Source organism: Neoarius graeffei, chromosome 2 (genome assembly GCF_027579695.1).
Source record: "Neoarius graeffei isolate fNeoGra1 chromosome 2, fNeoGra1.pri, whole genome shotgun sequence".
In the NCBI taxonomy this organism is placed as follows: domain Eukaryota; kingdom Metazoa; phylum Chordata; class Actinopteri; order Siluriformes; family Ariidae; genus Neoarius; species Neoarius graeffei.
Genome location: NC_083570.1, coordinates 70,436,332 through 70,462,187, shown reverse-complemented (window position 1 = coordinate 70,462,187; position 25,856 = coordinate 70,436,332). Strand labels below are relative to the sequence as shown.

The 25,856-nt window shown below is 40.7% G+C and overlaps 1 protein-coding gene across 3 annotated transcripts in view; it reads left to right on the top strand.

Annotated features, from left to right (window-relative positions):
• tln2b (talin 2b) overlaps positions 1-25,856 on the top strand; it is a 218,981-nt gene that overhangs the window by 25,822 nt on the left and 167,303 nt on the right. The window contains exons 1-2 of one of the 3 annotated variants that reach the window (XM_060914862.1): positions 12,404-12,531; positions 13,604-13,719. The exons of the other annotated variants lie outside the window; for them this stretch is intronic. The gene's annotated coding sequence lies outside the window, so the exon portion shown is untranslated. Of the gene's footprint in view, positions 1-12,403; positions 12,532-13,603; positions 13,720-25,856 lie in introns of those variants that run through there. 3 annotated transcript variants of the gene reach the window in all.

Genomic DNA, 25,856 nt, shown 5'->3' with positions numbered 1-25,856 from the left:
GGAAAACACTGGGAGTGACGTCATCAGAGTGAAATATTAAGAAGTATGTCCTCAGATCTGTGATTTATTTAGGTATGAAAAATGTAACTTTTTCAATGTGAGAAGATAAACTTCTTCATATCTTGAAGCCAACATGTGATTTTGTTGTTTTTATTCAGAGACCAGTGTTCTCTGCCTACACAGACTGTCTGTGCTGGCTATTCGATCCCAAGGGGGGGGGAAACCCTGCCTTTTCGATGTTCAAGTGATTTTATTTTATTATTATTATTATTATTATTATTATTATTATTATTATTATTATTTTAAATAATATCTCTGCTGCCCATAATTTGCTGCAAATCCAATTATTCCACCACGAAATTGTCTTTGATTCGGGTCATGACTGGAAGCGATGCCATATTTATTGATCAATTTTCATGCTCTGATTGGCTGAGCCAGACCATGTGACTACACTGTAGCATATGTAGTTATGTTACAGAACCAGGCAGCGTACTACAGAGGGTAACTGAGAAAGCCAAGCACACACATCTGGAGGGAAATTTCATACATGTACAACCCCAATTCCAAAAAAGTTGGGACAAAAGTACAAATTGTAAATAAAAATGGAATGCAATAACTTAGAAATCTCAAAACTGATATTGTATTCACAATAGAACATAGACAACATATCAAATGTCGAAAGTGAGACATTTTGAAATTTCATGCCAAATATTGGCTCATTTGAAATTTCATGACAGCAACACATCTCAAAAAAGTTGGGACAGGGGCAATAAGAGGCTGGAAAAGTTAAAGGTACAAAAAAGGAACAGCTGGAGGACCAAATTGCAACTCATTAGGTCAATTGGCAATAGGTCATTAACATGACTGGGTATAAAAAGAGCATCTTGGAGTGGCAGCGGCTCTCAGAAGTAAAGATGGGAAGAGGATCACCAATCCCCCTAATTCTGTGCCGACAAATAGTGGAGCAATATCAGAAAGGAGTTCGACAGTGTAAAATTGCAAAGAGTTTGAACATCATCATCTACAGTGCATAATATCAAAAGATTCAGAGAATCTGGAAGAATCTGTGCGTAAGGGTCAAGGCTGGAAAACCATACTGGGTGCCCGTGATCTTCGGGCCCTTAGACGGCACTGCATCACATACAGGCATGCTTCTGTATTGGAAATCACAAAATGGGCTCAGGAATATTTCCAGAGAACATTATCTGTGAACACAATTCACCGTGCCGTCCGCCGTTGCCAGCTAAAACTCTATAGTTCAAAGAAGAAGCCGTATCTAAACATGATCCAGACGCGCAGACGTCTTCTCTGGGCCAAGGCTCATTTTAAAATGGACTGTGGCAAAGTGGAAAACTGTTCTGTGGTCAGACGAATCAAAATTTGAAGTTCTTTATGGAAATCAGGGACGCCGTGTCATTCGGACTAAAGAGGAGAAGGACGACCCAAGTTGTTATCAGCGCTCAGTTCAGAAGCCTGCATCTCTGATGGTATGGGGTTGCATTAGTGCGTGTGGCATGGGCAGCTTACACATCTGGAAAGACACCATCAATGCTGAAAGGTATATCCAGGTTCTAGAGCAACATATGCTCCCATCCAGACGACGTCTCTTTCAGGGAAGACCTTGCATTTTCCAACATGACAATGCCAAACCACATACTGCATCAATTACAGCATCATGGCTGTGTAGAAGAAGGGTCCGGGTACTGAACTGGCCAGCCTGCAGTCCAGATCTTTCACCCATAGAAAACATTTGGCGCATCATAAAACGGAAGATACGACAAAAAAGATCTAAGACAGTTGAGCAACTAGAATCCTACATTAGACAAGAATGGGTTAACATTCCTATCCCTAAACTTGAGCAACTTGTCTCCTCAGTCCCCAGATGTTTACAGACTGTTGTAAAGAGAAAAGGGGATGTCTCACAGTGGTAAACATGGCTTTGTCCCAACTTTTTTGAGATGTGTTGTTGTCATGAAATTTAAAATCACCTAATTTTTCTCTTTTAAATGATACATTTTCTCAGTTTAAACATTTAATTTGTCATCTATGTTCTATTCTGAATAAAATATGGAATTTTGAAACTTCCACATCATTGCATTCCATTTTTATTTACAATTTGTACTTTGTCCCAACTTTTTTGGAATCGGGGTTGTATTTTACAGGGAGATGGTTGGTAATTTATTAGCTGAGAATGCACCAGAAGGCATGTGAAATTTCAAAATTTTCTTGGGGGGGCATGCCCCCACACATGCCTTTGGCTTTGCTACTGCAAGTTCCAGAGCTGCCTACTTTTTATTTAAAGCCAGCTACTTCAGATTTTCTGGAGAACCCTGTTATTATGTAGATGCATTCTAAAACAAAGTACCCAAATTTATCGAAACAACTCCTCAATTTCTCCACGAGTGACCTAGAGATTTATGTCATGGTTTTGGATCTCCATGTCCTGGATGTAGCTCGTACCGTATGAAAAATGAGTGGTGTATTTCCCAGTTAAACACTCGTGTCCATATTGTATGTCCATAATATGCCATAAGTCTGTATAGCTACATATAGGCACATAATCAAAAGTAATGGAGGTCTAATTTGATTTCACGAATGCTTTTAAAAAAAGTAGGTTTGCCATGGTCTGTTGTCACCCTGTGTTCACACTAGTAAGTGACACAGATGATGTTTACTTTCTATGCATGACGTGGAACCACAATTTCTAAGACGGTGGCCAGCTCAGGAGTGACAAAGCAACAGTGCAACAAGTGATTTTTTTTTTTTTTTTTTCCAGTTGATTTTTTCGTAATTCTGTCCAAATTAAGCATGACGTGGTAAAGAGAAATTCAAACAGAAATCCTACTTTTTTTTTTCTAGTCACATCTTTAGTTCCTACCTGCTTCTCGTTTCCTGTTTGATGTGCAAAAAAAATTTAAAATGAAATTTCTCTTAAACTAGTCAGCTTTAAATGAGCACTTGTGTAAATGCTGGACAGAGCATGTCCGCAAGATACTTGGTAATTAGCAGCATTATAAGAATTAATGATTGGTACAGATAGAGATAAACAAACAAACAAACATCCATCCATTATCCAGAACTGCTTATCCTGTGCAGGGTCGCGGGCAAGTTGGACCCTATCTCAGTTGACTATGGGCGAGAGGCAGGGTACACCCTGGACAAGTTGCTGCAGGGCTGACACATGGAGACAAACAACCATTCACACCTACAGTCAATTTAGAGCCACCAGTTAGCCTAACCTGCATGTCTTTGGACTGTGGGGGAAACCGGAGCACCCGGAGGAAACCCACGTGGATACGGGGAGAACATGCAAACTCTGCACAGAAAGGCCCCTGTTAGCCACTGGGCTTGAACCCAGAACCTTCTTGCTGTGAGGCGACAGCGCTAACCACTACACCACCGTGACGCCAAAGAGCTAAACAGGTAGCAGTAAACAAATGATTCATCACTTGCTAGTGAACATAAGATTAAGGTTAAATTCACTATTAAAACGTGTATTAGATGATGTTCTGAGTGGTTTGAAATTTCTGCTATGTACAGTTGGAAAATGTGGCTTGATGGATAAATTGTTAATGTAGTTACTACATCCAGCTAAAATCCAGGATTATTTTTATTAGTGTTTATCCTTTTGCTGTATAGAATGTGTGCTATTTGTACAGACTGCCAACTGTAACGCAAGAACATTCACTGATCTATCTTTGGTCAAGTAGTTTATTTGAGCCTCTGTGTGTGTGTGTGTGTGTGTGTGTGTGTGTGTCAGTAGTGCAGGTCTGCTTTTTGCATGAGCGCTCATGTTACTGACCCCCACCCCTCCATCCAAATGTTCATTCTTATGGCCTGAGTAATTAGCAACATTATATGCAGCCATGTGTCTGTTTGCATTCTTCTAAAAGGCTGTGAGGAAAGGGCTTTCACATGATACTGCTCTCATTTATCCTGCGCTCCAAAGATTTTGAAATATGCAGCATGCGGTATGTACTTGCATATGTGTGTCGGCGTGTGGGTGTGTTTGTGTTTGTTTTTGCAACTCTGCGGTAAGGGATTGTGGAGTATCTATTAGGGGAGAGAGGGAGGACCTAGCACAGGGCTATGATTGAATCGCCTTTGAGCTGCGATTGTATCATGCACAATGGCTGTGTATCATATTACGGGACATTCTATACCGGAGTCCTCGCTTTTGTTCTGAATGTCGTGCCTTGCTTCCCATAGGCTTTAGCTCAACATACTGTGACAAGACACCAGAATCAACATACCCATTCTAGCTGCATAAATTCAGGCCTGTCTTTTGCATTTTACCTTGAAGAAACTATTCATCACAGATGTGATTTGTCTGTCTGTAAATGGCAGCTCTGTTTAGTTGGGATTAGCTAAAGAGTCAGACAGGTACCATACACACAGACGAGCCAGGACCTCATTAGCATCTGATGGTTAAGGTTGAATTCTCCCTTTTAACCTGCCCTTTATATCTGAATCTATGAAAACCTCAGCGTAAAGGACAAATGGGAATGGTTCTGGAAGCGAGCAGATTTTGAATCCACTAGAGAACTGAAAAGGAAATAACAATGCAGTGTAGGCGGCATAAATGTGGACAGAATACGGCCATGGAAGAAACGAAACAGCAAAGTTCAAGAGGAGATTCTGTCTAAATACAAGTATTAGGAGCATCATACAGAAATCGCTTTCCTTTCCCTCTGGTTTTCTTTCTCGCTTATGCTGAATAGATGAAACTTTTTTTTTTTTAAAAGTGTGCAATATATCTGTGGTCTGAGCCTTTGAGCTTTTTCTACACATGGAATAAGAACACAGGGCAACCCACAAGCGTGCGCAGCCTTGCCCATACATCAGTTTAAAAAAAGATGAATTCATGTAACTATTGTAAAGGAAAATGCCTCTAATAGTATCCTTAAATAATAAGTCAGTGGGGAGTTCCACTTTTTCTTTCATAATGTCTGCATAACTCACTGTGAACTAAATGGAGTCCTTTAGATTTATTTCTGTAAAGCTCCTTGTAAAGTGCACCATTCTAGTTATTTGAAGCCTCTAACAGCTACCTCACAAAGCTTTTGCACAAAAATTTGTAAATGCGTTGCTTTATGCCAATCGAGAACAAGATACATAACACAATTGACCTGAGAAGGTGGGTGGCACAGTGGTGTAGTGGTTAGTGCTGTCGCCTCACAGCAAGAAGTTCCGGGTTCAAGCCCCGTGGCCGGCGAGGGCCTTTCTGTGCGGAGTTTGCATGTTCTCCCCGTGTCTGCGTGGGTTTCCTCCGGGTGCTCCGGTTTCCCCCACAGTCCAAAGACATGCAGGTTAGGTTAACTGGTGACTCTAAATTGACCGTGAGTGTGAATGGTTGTCTATGTGTCAGCCCTGTGATGACCTGGCGACTTGTCCAGGGTGTACCCCGCCTTTCGCCCGTAGTCAGCTGGGATAGGCTCCAGCTTGCCTGCGACCCTGTAGAACAGGATAAAGTGGCTAGAGATAATGAGATGAGACCTGAGAAGGTTTTGCTTGCGGTTTCAGTTTAGACTTCTGCTGCATTCAAGGTGAAGTTGCAATTTCCTGCCTACAGCCAGTAAAAGTCACCGAACCAGCCTCCTCAACTGGAAATTTCAAGGCTAGGGAAGGCTTCTCAACTACAGGTTCCTTTTTTGTTTGCAGAGTAATGTCAACATGGCTATGTACTGCATCAGAAGTAAACAGTAGCACGCACAAAAAAAAAAAAAGTGTATATATATCTCTGCTTTATCCTGTTCTGCAGGCAAGCTGGAGCCTATCCCAGCTGACTACGGGCGAAAGGCGGGGTACACCCTGGACAAGTCGCCAGGTCATCACTGGGCTGACACAGACAACCATTCACACTCACATTCACACCTACGCTCAATTTAGTCACCAGTTAACCTAACCTGCATGTCTTTGGACTGTGGGGGAAACCGGAGCACCCGGAGGAAACCCACGCGGACACGGGGAGAACATGCAAACTCCGCACAGAAAGGGCCTCGTCAACTACGGGGCTCACTTGTGTGCTCTGATAGTCCAGTGGTAGAGTAGCCAGTCAGCTCATATACCATGAGTAGAGAGAAACAAAATGGCAGAGCGCGTTGCTGAACCAACCGAGGATGAAATAAAAACTCTACTCGAAAACAAAACCCCAAAAAATACAAAAAAAAAAAGCAACAACATCTGGAATAAAAGTATTTGATGGTAAGAACGTATCATTTTTCAAGAATTATTGCATTTTTCACAAATTGCTACTGTCATTTTGCTGGTTTGTTTACATTCTAAGCGGAAATTTTATCGGATGTTTTGTATGAAGTTTTTATCTATCATGTTTGCTAAAAATAAAATGCTCTGTTTCTCAAAATCCAGTGAATGTGGATAGAATAAGTTATTCTACTCACTCCTCATACATGGCTTACAGCCAACTCACCACTCCGTGCCTCATCAGCTATCAGCTCATGTACGGCTCGATTTCGTGGAATATTTGCTTTAGATCAATCAAGACAGTGACACATTCGCTTGTTAAATCTGTAACAATGATACAGTTCACGGTTTAGGAAGGAAGATGCACCTTACTCATCAGATAGAGTAGTTCATTACTAACAAAAGACACATATGGAGAAGTGTCATGTCCCGCCCTGCCCCGTTTTGTATGTCGAATTTGCCAAGGTCTAAGGCCAAGTTTACATTAGACCGTATCTGTCTCGTTTTCTTCGCGGATGCACTGTCCGTTTACATTAAAACGCCGGGAAACGGGAATCCGCCAGGGTCCACGTATTCAATCCAGATCGTGTCTGGTCCGGTTCTGTGTAAACATTGAGGATATGCAGATACGCTGTGCTGAGCTCTAGCTGGCATCGTCATTGGACAACGTCACTGTGACATCCACCTTCCTGATTCGCTGGCGTTGGTCATGTGACGCGACTGCTGAAAAACGGCGCGGACTTCCGCCTTGTATCACCTTTCATTAAAGAGTATAAAAGTATGAAAATACTGATGCAAATACTGCCCATTGTGTAGTTATGATTGTCTTTAGGCTTGCCATCCTTCCACTTGCAAGTGGTAAGTGATATGCGCTGGGATCACACACACAGCGGCTCAGTCCCGAATCACTGGTTGTGCACTTCACTCGCGTGCTCTGTGAGCTGCGCAGGGCCGGAGTGCGCACCCTCCAGAGGGCACTCGCTGTTCAGGGCGGAGTGATTTGGAGCGCAGGATGCCTGCGGAGCCGAGCGTATCCGTGTATTGGCGTTGCTGTGTGCACGCGAATCGTGTATTGGTGTTGCTGTGTGCACACTAATCGTTTTAAAAACGTTAATCTGATGATCCGCTGATACGGTCTAATGTAAACCCCACCTAAAATGACCTCAACCTGCAAATTAGCAATTCTGAGGCAAGTTGTATGCAGCAGTAGCATTTGATTTTGATTTTTGGCCTCTTGCTACAGAGATACAGCAGACTTTAGTGTTTTCAGCTGTCAGACCAAATGCAATTAAAGTGAAATCTGTGAAGTTGTGAGCTGACAGAAAACAAGAATGTGGGTGTGTGGTGTGTCTGTTTTCGATTAAAATAAATGGAGGAGCTGTGCTAATTATTACGTGGTGGTCACACTAGACTTTTTGCATCGTTTTGTTGCTTACTAATTTGCTTGGGTGTAATTTTCTGTTGCTTGAGAAACATTTCTGATGCGTTGTGTGTCTCAAGATATGTTTAGTGTTTTTACAAACTGTGAAGCTGATTTTTAGAAATTTTGCTCTGAAGCGTTTTATATAAAAAAAAAATATGCAAACCTACATATCATGATGCGTATTATGCATTCTAGAAAGATCAAGTATCCTATATTTTCTTATCCGTATAAGTCGGTATCCTCTGGTTATCTCGGTGTCCTCTAGCTGGAGCCAGTCCAACTAGTTAAAGTGGGATATACTACTCTTTGATTTTACAGATTATATTTTTATTTAACATGTGGTAGTTACTGTGAGAGGGGGGAGTGAGTAAGTATGAGGATGTTGAAAAGGTCATTTATTTCTAAACCATCCCAGATTTTATTTTATTTTTATTTTTTTAAATGGTATCCATTAAAACTGGAAGATACATATGCAGAATTGCAGTGTATTCATGAGGAGAGATTCAGAAGAGAGAGAGAGAGAGAGTATTGAGTCAGCTGGTTCAGAAGTTGAAAGCCCAGGGCGGATGGAAATTAGTGGTGTCAGTGCAGCAAATGTCTTCCCATGCAAGCCAAGACTGAATGCCTGTGTTACCACAACTGGCAGTTCACAATACGGCTTATTCAAGGACTGAATGTGTCTGGAGATGAAACAGTGACAGCGCTGTGTATCACTGACTCTCAGGCCCACATCAACAGTACATTATTGGAAACTTCTCTCTGTCTGCCTGACATTAATTGTAAGAAACTTTGAAAACCAGAGACCAGTATGGCCCCATGTTTATTAAGGAAATGAAATGGATTAATGGGTCATTTTTGTTTTCAAACAATAAGACGCGTATGATATTTTATTTTTTTCTCTCTCTTCCGCCCCCCCGCTTTTTTTTTTTTTTTTTTAATTCACCAGTGTAGTCAATTTTTGACCCATCTGGGCTGCAGTTCCTTCCTTTGTTTGCAATAGGCAAAAATCACCACCATTTTCAATTAATCTGATTTTCTCTAACTCCCCTGAGAAGAGTTCTTTCATCCTTTTAGGAGAGTCCACTTGAGTACTAACCAGCGGTCGTAACTGACTCACCAAAATCTGTATAAATCTTGTTCCTAATATCGCTCATGCATTGAATATGACAACTATTTGATGCAGGTCAGTTACTTGCTGAACCACAAGCAGTTGCTAGCCGTTTAGCATGTTTACTATCTATAGATCTCCGAGCATGTACAAAGTCTGGGCTACCCAAGAGCTCTGGTTACATTGACAACGTTTATCAGAACCTGACACATTCCAGAACTAGAGATTACATTACATCTCTTAAATCCCTTCACTAGTCACCTATAGCTTTTTAGAATTGATTTCAGGGATTGCTTAACTTTGAACTGTTTTCATGATGAAATGATTGTTGGATAATGTTCCAGCTCCAGCCATTTCACCAATGAAAAATGGGTACCCTATGGGTACATGTGGCTACTGCTTATAAAGAAAATTGCTTTCTGATGCCGTGTCCATACAGTAAATATAGCGCGTACACACACACACACACACACACACACACACACACACACACACACACTCTCTGAGGCAGTAGCCACAAAAATGAAGCATAATCTGAAAATGAGCAATTTTAAAAATCACAGAAGTAAAATATACCAAGTGACTCTACTTTTTATCTTGTACCTCTTACAGTTTTTGAAACTGAAACCTCCGAACCGAGGCTGGCATACACACGCTGTCGCCATGACCGAAACTCTTATTTCCTGGAAAAGGCCTGGTGCTAGAGCTCAGTGGTCTCAATGCTCTTTCTGACAACTTCCTGTAACAACTTGGAAGCGTGTCACATCTACATCACACATGGGACCACTGGCTGAAGAAGGCAAGGAAAGGGGGACAACCTGGAGTATATTTTAAAATAGGACTGTACTTTCCCTCAGTAATGAGCATAAACATGTCTGAAAGCGATTTCTTTAGTCTAGTCCATTTATTTCGAATGGTGAACCGAATTGTATACACTCACCGGTCTCTTTAATAGGAACACCTGTATGTGCAGTGCACTATTTGTTACATACATTCTTACAACACGATGACAGTAGTAGCCACAGCCATGAGGCAGTAGCCACAAAAATGCACTGTTCTGTAAAACTGGACTGATTTTCTTATGAGTTTATTAATAACTACTATTGCTGCTGCTGCTGCTGCTACTACTACTACTATAATTTGACATTGTTTAGAGCTACAGCAGATGCTCCATTAAAGAACTATGTTGCAATCATTTTGTCATGGCACACTATTCATCTTTTTTTAGTTATTTTACTACATTCAACAAATATGAAACACAACCAAAATAGTTCAAGAAACGGCTTCAAACATCTGAAGTCTGGGAGTGTTTAATGCATACCCCAAACAGTAATGTTCAGTTGTTCTTGTTTATTTCATAGCACTAATAGAAGACCTTGATCAGTATTCATGTCTGGTACGAACACATTTTTGAGCAGCTTTAAAACCTTGAACACATATCTGAAACTGTAAAACTTTCAAGTTTGACATTGAAAAGGGTTTGAATTTTTGCTCGAGTTTTTCCTGAAAACCACAAACCTTTCAAGCCCTTTATATACCTTTTTAATGATGTTGAATCCCACATGATACCCTTTCATATGCGTTTTTTTTTTTTGTTTATATTCTATTTGTCTTATCATTGAAATGAAACTTGATGTAAGCATTTTCATATCCCATTTAAATGTTCAGCGTTCACATCCAATAGTGGTGACCCTGATTTTAGCTCAACAGGGGCTAACAAAGACTATAGTATGACCAAGCCCACACTTCCTATGTAAAATGTAATTGACGTGATACTGGGGAAAATATGGATGTATTAAAGCCAGTATTGTTTTATTATATTATTGATAGCGTTGAGAGGATGATAATTGCATTTACAGTTAGTAGTGGTGGATCATATTGTGCTCTTCTGTCAGAGCAAGTCTTGCATATGCATTCGGTTCACTTCAGTTTTATTTTTATGGATCTTTTTAATGGTAATGGTCATCGTCATCATCGGAAAGCGGCTTTACAGAAATCCGGATGTAGATTTCGATTTCTAAAGAGTGAGCTAGGGTGGAGATGCGTTAGGAAAGAAATTCCGTTGACAATATGAGGAAGAAATCTCACTTCATTAAACAGTGCCAGGTGGTTTTGCACACTATTTTAATGTGTACGTATGCACTAGACAAAACAATGACCTGTCCGATGTTCAGTTTATATTCTGATGAATCACAAATGGCTTCTGACAGATCTTTTTAGGGCTACAGATGAAGTAATCAAAATATGTATTTTGGTAAAATAACACTAGAAAATCGTGTGTTTTAAAAATGCCACAGCTCCGAGCAGATATGTTTTTTTTTTCTTCGTACACACTCGAAACAAACTGATGCAACACTCTTTTCAGCTTCCTTTGGTGGGCTTTCTTTGTAGCACCTGAAATAAAATTCTGTGCGCAAGTTTAAAATGATACCATGCTAAATCCTAACCACCTCCACCATCTGCTGTTGGTGTTTCAGGGCAGCTGTGAAGGATCCCAACATGGCAGGGTTGAGTTTCCCCAGAGGAAGGCTCAGTGTGCAGAGCTGTAATCCCCCTCAGAGGCTCTGCCCTGACCTTTCACTCTGTAGCAGAGGCCATTGTTGCCCTTGCTGACCTGCCATGGAGGCACTAAACACTGAACATCCTGGACTAGTAGGGATTGATTTGTCTGAGAGATTTTTTGCAAGAATGCATTTTCTGCCAACCTCTCATGAATCCACCTGGTTGGGATCTCTGGGATCTACAAGATGTTTCATCTGTACACTTGGCTGTTTGAGGCAACCTGTATGTTATTGGAATAGAGTTGTTGGCCTGTAGAAAATGGTTCAGAGACTCCAGAAATCTGCTGATATAACCTGTACCTGGAGCATCGTTAAAATTGCAATATTGCTCTGGTTGAAGCATTGGCATGTGCTGGATCAAATTGCAAGTGATCGATTATGGGTTCAGTGTTGTTCAGATGCAAGTGTCTTTGCCCAGCATTTCCTATCAATCCAGTTCCTCTTCCAGGTCCTTGTTCTGAACAGGATTATTGATGTGAGCATTGGGCATCTGCTGGTAGAATAAGATCCACCCAGGGAAACATGAAAAGTGTTCAGGCTACTGTTTGATTTCTGTGTTAGCTGGGAGAAAATGCAGCTGCGATAAATTATTACGAGGTCACTCAGAGGGAGCTCTGCAGTGGATTAACACTGTGTAGCTTGGGGAGGGGTGTTTTGGAGCAACAAGATGCATTTTACAAGGGCCAGTGAAGCTAAGAGTTATGATGGACAGTAGCTTTTTGTGTTCTTTTGTCAGTGTTGGGCTTCAGGCTCTGTTCTCAGACAGATTCCTGGCAGTATTTTGTTAGCACGTCCGAGCCCGAGCTGTGGGAAGGTCATACGGAATGTCACAGCCATGAAGGACGTTTAGTAGATGAGTATGTGGTAAGCAGAAAGCTGTTAGGAAAAATTGGTGCAAGGCGTACTTGGCCATGTGTGGATGGACATATGAATCCTTTTCATGCCTCTTTGCTTGTGAGCTGAGCACTGGGACTAATTGAATTACAAAGGCCCCTCCTACGTATGCACATATCTCCCTGACCCCCTACAGGAGGGCATCACTAATCATTCTGAATGTCTTTTTCCAGAATGGGGGCTTCTGACTAAGTGCCTCACCAGTGTGGTCGAGGGTTTAATTTTCCAGGGAATCTTCATGGCCTGGATTAAATGGCATTTTTCCAGAAGGCTCCATCTTCACCCAGTGACCCCTAAAAACGACCAGGAGCAGCTGTTCCACAGATGTGCCGCGGAAAAAGGTTCCACCATCCACTAATGAAAGATTCGTGAGCCAAATACTGAAGGGAAAATTAGAATTGCTGAGTATACCATAGTCTTCAACATGTTTCAACCATAATTATATAATGTCACCACTTGCTGGTGAATTGCTCCTGTTTCAAGATGCTTGAAGGATGCTGTCATAAATTTGTGGATTAATGTGTAACCCCTAATATTGAATGCCTACCATCACTACTACTGCACTACTAGGCCAAACAATATTTGAAAAAAAAAATCCTACTAGATTTAAGCTAGTGGAGAGCTGAAAATGACAATTGGGGAAAGTGCACCTCCTAACGATGAAGTGCACTAAATCTTTCTTTTTTTTTTTTTTTTTTTTTTAATATTGCTCTGCTATCAATTCATGTGAGCTACTGCAGTTTTGTCTTGATTTAAAGACAAAAGAGAGTCTTATTTGGCATTCCTTTGGGTTGGAAGTCAATAATGTAAGACTAATGAGATTCCCAAAATGTTTATAAAATTGTGCACTTGAAATAAATAAGCTACTTGGTCCTCAATGTAATCTATATGTAAAATTGCAGTTACTCGGGTCAATCCTAGTCTGTCAAGTTAAATTTTTATAGCACTTTTAACAATAGACATTGTCGCAAAGCAGCTTTACAGAAAATTAAAGGCTTTAAATACGAGCTAATTTTATCCCCAATGAGCAAGCCTGTGGCGATGGTGGTAAGGGAAAAACTCCCTCAGACGACATGAAGAAACCTCGAGAGGAACCAGACTCAAAAGGGAACCCATCCTCATTTGGGTGATAAGATGGCGTGATTTATAATAACTCGCTTCTATAACTGTGTCCTGTATAGTCACAACATATAACTGTGAAACCAGGAAAATCATTATAGTTTTAACATGAAGTCTGTTTTATTGAAGTTATAAACCGTTCGTTGGTGGAAACTTGAGTGCAAAACTGTTCATGACAACTGCAGTCCTAAAGTTAGCAAGTCAACTTTAGTCCTCAGACACAAATGCATTACTATAAGTGTCCAATCTTCCAAGTGAGACTTTTGACTGTGTGTATGGGGCCGTCTTCCACAGGAGCAATGACATGAGACTCCAGCCAGGCATAGGGCATCAGGATGGATCAGGCAGATCTGAGGAGCAGAAGTCGTCAGCATAATCAACGGAGGTTCACGTTATATTCTCATTACAAGGTATAATTATACAAACTCGGGAGGTGATACGAATGTTTGTTTTTCCAACTGAACTGGATTTTCATGAATACCAATTTTCTTGTGTAAATGCTCCTAGACTTATGACTAAATAGTTTCATATCCAGTTTGACAAATGAGGCCTGTTGTTTATCAAATGGCTGTCTTGAAATCTGTTTTCTGTTTCATTGTGTATGCGATATACTACACTGTATTTAAAGCCACTGGCATATGTCTGCAGTTGGATTGAATCCTAGCCCCCTATAGATGACTGCAAAGTAAATAACCTCATGATGGTGTACATTTCATGTTGAACCAAGAGCATGTGGCATGTTACAGGCATGGTAGTAACCCACTTGGTTGAGGGAAGCAATGCTTGAAAATTGTCTGGCATGTCTGAGCTTTTCTTAAAGCAGTTTTGTCATTGCTTATAAAACTAAGCAGATTTGTCGGTCTGTGCATAAATAAGATTCACAGCTACATCTGTACTCATTCTAATGAATGTATGGACATGGAGGGGAATTGATTTTATTCCCCGTCTCTGGGAATTGCCCTCTGCATTCTTGGAAGCAGGCTACATAGCTCTGTCATGTGTAGGAGGAGAGACTACAGAAACCGATGTCCACTGGGAATGAGGGGGTGTGTCCTACCTTACAAGGTAAGGTAGGTAGCTAATCTTAGTGTGCGCCCCTCCCTTTTTTCTTTTTTTTTTTTTAATGCAAATAAACTCATTCTTGTTTATGCTGTTAATATACTAGTCTTCCTTCTAGTTGACTTCTCTCTAATATGAGATCTGACCATGTGAACTTTGATAGTGCTGCTGAAACACCAAGCAAGTTGTGTGTATACTTGTGCGCACGCACACCTGTCCAAACGTTTGAATCCGTTTTGAATGTTCTTTGCATTTTTACCTTGTGTAGCTTTTATACCTGACCCAGTGATCTAGCGATAGCATAAATAAATCATCCTCTGTGGTGACATTCATTAAGCCTGCTGCTGGGTTACTTGTGTGCATTTCATCTTGTGTGAGTAATAGTTATGTGAAATGCCAAGGGCTGATTTAAGGGTGGTAGAAATTCTCTGCGAATTTTCAAATGACTCTTTAGTTCGTCCTATCGTTATCCTCAGTGTTATGTATCATAGCAGGAGACTCCTCTGACAGGTGAGCTAAAGGTCACTGCATTTGTGAATTAGTGTGAACCAGATATTTTCCAGACACTGACTAGACCATGAATTTTGCCACAGAATCACCGTTTGCAGTCTTCCTTTTTTTTTTTTTTGATGGTTAAATTGAAAAGAAAACGCCACTCCGAAATGCTTGAACTTGTATGCTGTTTCGTAAAATAACACCGGACTTCAGTCGTGTCCAAGGTTTAATTTGTGAATGAAAAATTTGATTTTGTAGTTTAAACCTCCATCATTAAAGTTGCTGAAAATGGGGGGGGGGGGGGGGGGGTCTGCTGTGCTTTTGTTTTTAGGAGGTTGTTTAAAGTAACTGCACCAGCAATGTCCCCATGATGCTGGTGTCACACACCCACTAATTTCTCCTGCGCATAATGAAAATGTAGAACTTGCCTCCAAGATTAGCACTGGAATCACCAAATGCATCACAAATATTTCAGAATAAACACATTTGGTGTGTTTTAGGGTGGAGATTTCCTTTCTGTGTGTAGTAGATGGCGGTAAAAATCTACAAAACTGCCCAGTGTTATCTTGGCTTATGATTCACATTTGGCTAACATTTAGCTGCTTTGCTTGGCAGTTTGGCTCACTCAGAATGTGTATTAACATCACTTTATGATTAAAATTTATGCTGACGTTAACAAAGCACATTTTGGTAGTCTATTGTACATGAAGTGAATTACAGCGCTTTTTTTTTTATATTTATTTATTTTTTTTAATATAAACTTGAGGTCTGCATGTTTTCACTGGCTGACAATTGATTCTGGCTCCAGTTGAAGCGGTTGCTCTGACAAATCACAGTAGCTAGCAACAGGGGCTAATGTGGCCTGTCGTGTTTTTCCTATATCTGTGGGTTCTCTTAAACTTGAACACTTGCACACAGCAATTTTCACTTGCAAATGTGGGTGAAATGCTCACACTGTTGGAGCCCTGTGGAAATGTGAGATTGTCGCAGCCTTTTTTCTCTCCACTGTGGCTGAATCCCGAACTGTATTTGCCCAAGAGGAGGATTGAGTTCTGTTTTCTTCTTATCGCCCATTCCTCTGGAGTTCAGAGTCCTGGTTCCTGTTGTGGTTTTCCCTGAGGTGAAGTTTCTTGATTCCTATGGTCACACTGTCTGGGAAAGGCCTACCTTCTGGTGGTGTAACATGAATACATGTACAGCGTGCTCTTAAATTTCCTTTCAGAAGCAATACACTTGAGGAGTCACAGCTTGTGTAGCTTCCCTGCATATATATTAATTATGATATGGGGGGGGGGGGAGTGTTACAGCACAGTTTTGCTGTGGATTGAACAGGCAGTATTAGTTGTTCAATAAGAACCAGATCATTTTTGTGTTCTTGATAATCAGTTATATTATCTCAGTATTTATATGGCATTGCTGTAATTCTGGGCTGTTTGTCCACTAACTACTGAGGGGGTGTAGGTTAATGACCAGATCTTGGTGCATACACACAGTAATGAGACCAGACCTCCTTGGTTCTTTAATAAGGTGAATTGGAGAAGCATGGCATGTATTCATCCTGTAGCTAAAGACAAGCAGCCATTTAGCTAATTACTGCCTCTCTACAGCAGAATCAGCGTTCATGAGCGGTTTGTGTTTCTGAGCAGTTTTTTCACCAGCTTTAGGCCCTGTCCACACGGCAATGGATTCAGGTGACTCTGATACAATTGCTTATCGTTTAGGCCTGGCATCCACACGGCACCGGCGTTTTGGGTGCCCAAAACGCAATCTTTTTGAGAACGGGTTCCAGAGTGGAAAGATCTGGCAACGTTGCTGTTGTGAAGTCGTCTGGATGAGTAGAACGGATTTGTTTACGATGACGTCACAACCACATGACTGAGTGCTTCACGCCGGGTAGAAGTGTAACGAATATCACCAGGAAAAAGCCTTACAGAGCACTAGTGAGAGTGAAACACGAGCTTGGATATTATTATTATTATTATTATTATTATTATGTTCAGTGTTAGTTCACAGTAGTAATGCAAGAAGCAGAATAGTGACAGTAATAGTGAAGCAAAAACATGCAATTGTACAAACACTGCAGCTCTACAGCAAAATATTCATTTATGAAATGGTCTGATTCTTAACACCAGTAGTGCCAATGATCTTCTCATTGCGATGCGATGCGAGTTGTCAACAAATCCTATAAATTGGTTCATGAAACACGCTTACAAAATATTTTCACTGTGAATATTTATTGTGTAATGGTGCAAAGAGAGAGAGAGAGAGAGAGATTAGCCCTTAGGGCAGAGTCAATCCCGCCAGCAAAAATAGGGGAAAAAAGGAGCGATCTCACCTCTTCAGATGTTGGTTTTAGTCCTACAGTACATTCCTCAAAAAGGGCGTAGAGGAGCAAATTAATCCAACGTGTAGTATTCAATTTATTCCGGACCATTAAAGACGCCGCCTTCCGCGTAGAATCATACGTCATCCTCGCCGCCATATTGGAAAGGTCAAAGCGGAGAATAAAGATTAGCTGCGTTTAACTGTAGGTTTGCCGTCCAAACGAGATCACATGGGATTACCTTTCACAGGTGAGACTGGAAAACTACTTTTCATTGTATTTGGTCATTATAATGTAATTTTACGAACAGATTTTCCTGACTTTGTGGCTAATATGAAGTCTCGCGCATAATAATAGTTTATGCGCATGCGTCCTTACTACTTCTATTGTTCTGGTGTCTCCGAAGGGACCGTCTTACAGCGCCCCTAGAGGTGTGGCATGTGTATTGCATCATTTTCAGTAAGCGTTGCGTTGCCATATGGACCTGATATTTTACTGATCGTTGCCCATTTGGAGGCGATATATTTTTAAATAACATCTCGTTGCCGTGTGGATGTAGCCTTAGAAGTTTTCTTCTTGTCCTGCCTAACTTTTAGCCCAAAGAGCTCATTTGTAAGATGGTGTGTTCTGAGTAACATGCACAGTTGACTAGACAATTAGGTTTCCTTTGCCAGAAGAGAGGGACATTAAATGAGGCTAAGGAGCTAAGGGACTACTTGTAGTAACATAGATCCCTTTATTAACCGATTTGGCTCATGAAGTACTTTTTGAACCAATTCCATTTTCCCCTTTGATGCTGGCCTCACACACACACACACACACACACACACACACACACACACACACACACACACACACACAGAGCCTTAAACAATTAATTAATGTGGTACCAGCTCTTTGGGGTGGAGTGACTCAGAATAGCAGAGCGCTCAGGAAATGCAGGCCTAAATCTTCACTCCCACTGACTTCCAACAATCATCTGAATCCAGCAATTTAATGGCAGTGGTGTTGTAGACAAGCTTAGCAAGAGGGTACTGGAGCTTTGAGAGAGTCATGTGTTTTCAGTGGACTACTAATGGTGAAACACTAAACCTTTGGTTCAGCTGGCAGAAATTGCAAAGTGCCATCACTCCTCCTTCCAGAGTGGAGGCAAATTTATGCCACCTGAGTATCAGATTAACAGAAGCAGCAGGCAAACTATAGCTAATGCCCTGCTGTGCAAGCAACAAAACGCACATTATTATAGCATCTGCATTTGCATCAGGTTCACTTGGTCCCGGAGTCAGTGGATGGTTTGGGAAAGCTTGCCAAATGTCACCGAGGCTGAATTCTGACAAACGGCCGAAGATGATGAAAAAATCCTATGTTTAGCAAAAATTTAAAAAATTCTGCCTAATTTTGACACCACAACTTGAAGAAACCATTAATATCTTTCACCAACACTATAATGCAGTGTTCTGTTTACTTTACAACTTTTACATTGGTTATCTTCATTTGAAGCTCATGATCTGTATAAGGAGCTAGTTTAACAAACAGCTGTAAAAACTCTGCTTAAATACATTTAACATTCCTAACTAGCTGTGGGTGGGGTACTACTACTACTCATCCGACAGAGTCGGTGCCACGTGTGAATTTCGTCTTCCAGCACTCTCGGTCCTGCATTGCAGTCCGGAGTTCCCCAACTTCGAGGCCGGTGTCTTCCTGCAGAATGTCCCTAAGCGTTGTGCAGGGTCTGCCACGCCTTCTGCTGGCGTCTGGAGTCCATAGCAATACTCTTCCTGCCGCCTCTTTATGTCTCATCACATGACCAGCGAGGGTTAGTCGACGCTGTCGAATGATGGTAGAGATACGCGGATAGGATCCGTAGAGTGACTTGTTAGTAGGATGTTTCCTCCAAGATGTATTCTGGACCTTCCGCAGCATCGAGGTGTAAGTATCCTCAATCTTTCTCGAAAGCGAATTTGTTAATGACCATGACTCCAAACTATACAGAAGGATGGATTCAACAGATGCTTTAAACACTCTCATCTTTGTAGACCGCTTTATGGGGGAGGACCATACCTTCGAGAGGGAGTGTATTGCTCCCCATGCTTTCCCTAACCTTGTCTTCACGTCATGGGCAGTATTGGTATAGCCTCCAAGGTAAAGAAACTCATCGACTTTTTCGATGCTCGACCCGTCTAGTGTATGCAGTGACTCCTCAGATGTTGGGTTAAGGTGCATGACTTTTGTCTTGGTGGGGTTCAAGAAGAGGCCAATTTGTTGAGTTTCCCTCTCCACACGATGTAGTAAATCTCTGGCATCATGTAGTGTGTCTTCCATGAGCGCAATGTCATCAGCATACGCCAGTTCCGGGAGGACTTCCTCGGGGTGCCTTCTACTCCTCCGACGTCTGAGGGTCAATCCGTCAGTAGGTGTTCTCGCTCTCCTGAGGGCATAATCCAAGCAGATGATAAATAGGAAAGGCGCTAACGGATCACCTTGGAGTACTCCGGTGTTAATCGGGAAACAGTCTGTTTCCTTCAGATGTCATGACGACGGCTGAGGTGTTGACATACATGACCCGTATAGCCTCAACGATGGTTGGTGGTATTCCATAGGCCAGGAGTATTTTCAGCATTTTGGCCCTGTCGATCGAGTCGAAGGCTTTTTTGAAGTCTATAAACACTAGAACTGCTTCCTTGTTGTGGTTTTTGACCTCCTCGACAATCCTTCTCAGTGCAAGGATGTGAGCAGAGGTTGAGCGTGATGGTCGAAAACCATTTTGACCAGGGCGGAGAAGTTGATCTATGACTGGTCTAATCCTGTTGAGGATTATACGGTTGTAGACCTTTGCAGCAACCTGAGAGAGGCTAATTCCCCTATAGTTGTTGTGGGTGGGGTGTTTGTTTAAAAAAAAAAAACGCTGTAAATCCTATGTTTTAATCAAGTTGCTGGATTGGGACATGCCTTAGTGAATGGAAGCTACTTGTCTTAGTGAAATAGAATCAGTCTGACTATTCTCCTGACCTTTTTTTTTTTTCCCCCTCTCAACAATGTTTTCTTCACTGAAGAGAGATAATGTACAGGTACGGTAGGCATGTTTGTGGTGCCCCCCCTTTCTTTTTTTTTTTTTCAAAAGAAATTTGTGTAAAACCTTTCTGCCAGGCCCTCAGTAGTCAATCCTGAGGCCCATCAGCTTAAATTATGGTTTCTTAATGCACATACTACATGTTTGGTCAATCACCAGTTTAATCCTTGTTAAATCTGTATCGGTTTTCTACATTTAGAACTGTGTGTGTGAACTGTAACTGCATGAGTAATGGTACATTCACACCAAAAGCGTTAAAATTCGCTCTGGATGCCCTGCCAACAACACTGTTAACTTCTTGGATGCTCTGTGATGTAAATGAAACAGGCAGCTACAAGTTTGTTCAGAATGTTTCGTCTTGCAAACTTTTATTTAAAAGGGCCACAAAGCAAACGTGCATGTCAACCATTATCTTTGTGCAGACTTGCGACAAGGTAACCTCATGAAAGATTTTAAATGTGAAGGTAAGAAATCGATTGATGAAGGAAAATAATGAACAATTGTAATTACATGTTTGGTAAGAAAATGATCTAATGATGACATAAATTGAGTAAAACCCATTTGTGTGGGGTATCTTTTTTGTGCTGATGCTAAGTGCCAAGTCGAATTTCAATATCTAGTTTATGCAAACAAAGCAGAGGTAGACCAAGCACCCTACTTTATGACTTAAGTCAAAGTACAGATCCCACTGGTCAAATGTTACTCTGATACAAGTGAAAAGTTGTCCAGTCAAATTTTTTTTTACTTAAGTTAAAGTACTGAAGTACTTGATTTTAAAAATGCTTAAGTATTAAAAGTACATTTTCTGTCAATGCATCATTACATTATTGCCACGACGCTTACAAAAGCTAATGCCTCTGAAGCAACCGACTGGGTTTACAAAATGAACGCATGCTGTGCCATCATGGTGGTTTAACGTTAAGCTAGCTAGTCAGTGAAACTCCACCTGACATGCTAGCAAACTCTTTTCAAACTTGAAATCATATTGGGTAGCTAATGCTACTAGAAAAGAGATTTCTACATTGTTTATTTGGCAAGATTTGCTAAAACATGTACTGTGTTTCTGAAAGGACTTCAGATAAATTAATGTTATTCATGTTAGCGTAACTCCATTTTTAGATGCTAAGTGTCCAAGTTAACTAGCTATGTGTAAATGTTAGCCATGGCCAAGGTGATGGCGACTTGGCAGGCAAATCCATAGGAAGTCATTTGACTAACCAGATTGCATAGCTATTGCAACATTATTGCTAATTCTAAAAGCACAGACAACTTCGTTGCAAGCTTTCTCTTGGAATAAAATGTTTACATGCCTCAATATGCTTCCGCAGGTTGGATGGTGAGTTTTTATAGGCTGTGATGTGGTTTGTTTTCGGCAAACATTTAAAACGAAACAAATGTTTAATCCTTTCAGAAAGCTGAAACTTTAGTTCCAGGTATAGCCATGGGTGTGTGCATTCCCCAGAAAAACCGCCTCCTTCCATTCTGCCATCAACTGATTGTGTTAAATAATACTGCGGAGAAATCAGTTAACTTGATTTTATATAGTCTATGGACATGTGACCCTAGTGATTACTGATGGGCTGTCTCAGTGTCACCTGTGAAAAAACCAATCACGTTTTAGGGGGAAAAAAAAAGAAGAAAAAATCCACTTTCAAAGCTGCTTCATAGTAATGAGGACCTTGATAGAAATGTAATGGAGTGAAAAGTACGATATTTGCCTTTTCAAATGTAGTGAAGTTAGTCATAAGTTTAAAAAAAAAAATACTCAAGTACACTGAGTATCTGTACTTAAATACAGTACTCAAGTAAATGTACTTTGTTACTGTCCACCTCTGCAACAGGAACACAAATAATAGGGAAACCTGCCACTGCAATTATTAATTTCTCTGTTGTACTTGGGAACGGTTTGAATGAAACCAAATTTTAGACTACTGTTCTCTTAGCATTCTTTAAAGCGGAGCACTTCTAAATTCTGATTGGTTGCATCATATCTCATTACTATAAAGTTGTCTGGACTTCAACTTTATTCTGACGCCCCTACTACCCAAGAGGCGCTGCCAGCAATAATGCTGCTGTTCATCCCTGAGAGACCCTGGCTCTCATAGAAAATTAGTAACTTCAGGATGTTTTGACACTCTCTCACCTCATTTGGTGTGAACTTGGTGTGAAAGTATATGAATTTTTCTTCTTTCTCAGTGACTAAGACTATATGATGCTATAAGTAGGTTGAGTTGGTTATAAGCTGTGATACTGCTTTGGTAAAAAATTAGTCATGTAACATATCATGTAATGCAGGGGTCTTCAATCCTATCCACAAAGGGCCAGTGTGGCTGCAGGCTTTCATTCCAACCAAGCAGGAGCTACACCTGATTTCACTTGTTTAATCATTTCACCCTCGTCTCCAATCAACAATCGAGCCTCCAATTTGGCTGTAATGAAAGCCTGCAGCTACACCGGCCCTTTGCGGATAGGATTGAAGACCCCTGATGTAATGTATGGTGCAACAATAAATTGTTACAAATTTGACACTGAATGAATGAAATAATTTTTAAAAATGAATTGCGATTATCAGGCTGTGTAATCTCTTCGATTTTCCTAGCTGTAATTGCATTACGGGAATAAACGTCACTTCACCCTAGGCGGAAGTAACATGGCTCTAATGCCACGAGAAAACACGAGCATTTGTACAAATAAACCTGAGCTCTCTTTTTTACAGACTGTCGAAAGAAAAATGGTGGTAGAGGGTATTTTTCATGAAAGTTTAAGAAAAGGCCTATTTGTTTGGTCTATTTGCCTATTAACATTTTAAAAAGAGATTTTAGTTAATAGGTTCTATTTTACTCCAACCATTACAAATGTGGGTCAATAATTTTTTTTTTTTTGGAAGGAAAAAAAAGGAATGCTCAAGTTGATAAAGAATAGGAAAATAAATTTGTTTTTTGGTAATAAAATTTTCATTTAATATTTTTTGCAAAATATCATGGGCAAAATCAAATCGTGAGTCCAGTATCATGAATTGGGTGAATCGTTACATACCTAGTAAAAATGATCCAATAATTTGTCGTCTGAACTAGCATACAGTAGCAACCGTGGGTTCTTAAGAAGACTTGAGTAAAACTGATTCTAACATGAAAGCTTACATTAGTGTATCCTATAATAATATGGTTCTGTGTTCCCTCTGTTCAGCACGGATCTGTTCACTGTACTGGTGATTTACTGGTCCCATAAACTGGATTGGATTCTTCAAACACATTTGTGTACACAAGTTATTTTGTGTGTGTGTGTGTGTGTGTGTGTATTTTATATTTTACTATGAATAATTGTCCAAACTTTTTTTTTTTTTTGACCGGAACTGTACACTAAGGCTGTATATGGTATTCTGTCCTAGTCTTGATATTTTAATAATGAAAAATATTCATATTTTTCATTTGAAAGTTTGTGACCTTAGTATTATAAGGTTCCCCATTTGTTCTTAACCCAAATAAAACCTTATAATACCAAGGTCCCACATTGTGTAGAACTATATGTGCAACTGCAGGAGTTGTAGGAGTGAGAATGGTATAACCCAGTTTTCCTTCTCCTACTTTTGCCAATGATGGTTGTCCTCTGTGACACTGCTCATTCCTCTCATTTATCATGTCCATGAATAGTGCCTTCGTTCTTCCAGGGCCGAGACCCGGCTTCCTTCAAGATCAATTCCGAACAAGGGACATGTTCCACAGCACAGAAAGATTCCTTCAATGCTCTCTGGATCTGATGTCACAGAAAAGCTGCTAGCTGAACCATGGCGTCATCACTGCTGACCCTGACAGAGTGCAGCTTTTATTTGCATGGCCTTGAATTTTTAGTGTTTGGATTGATTCTGTGGGATCTGGGTGTCTGTATTGCTTTGAATTGGTGCTGGATTTTTCTGGGCTGTTTGGAGGAATGTGTTGGTGGACAATGCCTCATTTCATGATCTGCATCTTGGAGGAAAATGGTTTCCTAAATGCTGGAGCACATCTGAAAATGTACATTGTTGTTCAGTAAGAATTTCCCATGGCCTGCTGCACGTAAATTTCCTAACAGAGTTGAACGTTTTATCATGTAAGATTTAGATTATCCATAAGGAATGTTGTCAGTTTGTAATTGAGTGAGCTCAGCTGTCTGTTTTCTATGAGGTATGAAGAAATGTCCTCCTGTGGTCTCTCTCTCGCGCTCTCTCTCTCTCTCCTTTCATGTCAGACCCACTGGAATGGATAGGCTGCAAAATGGCTATCTAGTAGTCCCCAGGCTGCAGCAAAAAAAAAAAAAAATTAAATCATTATCCACCTTTTTATTGATTCATCTTGCAAAGTGCACAGAACTTTTAAAAGTGCATGCTGGGCAGGAAGAGTTAGGATCAGCACATAGACATTTCTGGAAGTGTGCTTTAAAAAGCGTGCTCCTCAAATGTTCCAGGCAACACCACCCTGTCAGCAGCACCTTTTCTCTCATCTCAGAGTTCTCTTCTCTTGTTTACATCTTTCAGATAGTACAGGGAACTAGTTGAGCTGTATCTGGCATGGAATAGAAGTAAAAGACTTTGTCTAAAACTCATTCGAGCAGGCTGAGATGCAGATTTGCTATAGGTTCTGTTTAAGACAACCAGCACAGGTCTATAGGGGAAGAGTGTCAGTCAGAGGCTTGTTTTTCTGGTATTACTGATTATATAATTTTATTCTTCTTTGCAAAACAACGGTCACTGTTATTCTATACTCGGCAGCATATGCAGTTTGATTTTGTGACAGATTTGCATCCTCAAGATGAAGACTGAAAAAGGATTTTGGATTTGCAGTAGTGGTGTCACCCTTAGCAAATGGACCACCTGAATGATTTTTCCTGATGATGTCATTTGGTCAGTTTATTCAATATCATTGTTATATTGAATAAAACTTGCATTGAAGAAGAAGCCTTTATTTTTGTCACATGTCCACTCAAGCAGAGTGAAATTCCTCCTCTCCATTTAACCCATCTGAAGCAGTGAGCACACGTGAGCAATGAACACACACACACGCGCGTGCACACACACACACACACACACACACACACACACACACACACACACACACACATATACACACACATATACAGTAGTGAGCAGAGATGCTACAGCGCCTGGGGAGCAGTTGGGGGTTAGGTGCCTTGCTCAAGGGCACTTCAGCCATGATACAGAGGGAGGGGAAAGTGCTGTTCATTCACTCAGCATCCCTCACATTTTTCCTGCTGGTCCCAGGAATCAAACTAGTGACCCTTTGGGCCAAAGGCTGCTTCTCTAACCTTCAGGCCATGGCTGCCCATTGATTTTCTTCATTTATTTTCTTTCATTCTTTCAAGGCAAGCTGCATGAGCAGACTCACAATTATGGATGCTGCAGCAGTTTTTTGTTTTTGTTTGTTCTTTCTTTCACCAGACACCTCCAAACATTTCTGGATTTTTAAAAAAAGGATTTAAGAGAATATATAATGGAAAATAGATGATGCAGTTAAAAATAATATAAGGTGCTACAATACCAGTGTTCGAAATACCCGTTTGCAGAATGATTTTCAAGATTGCAGAAGAAAAATTAAACAACCGGCAAT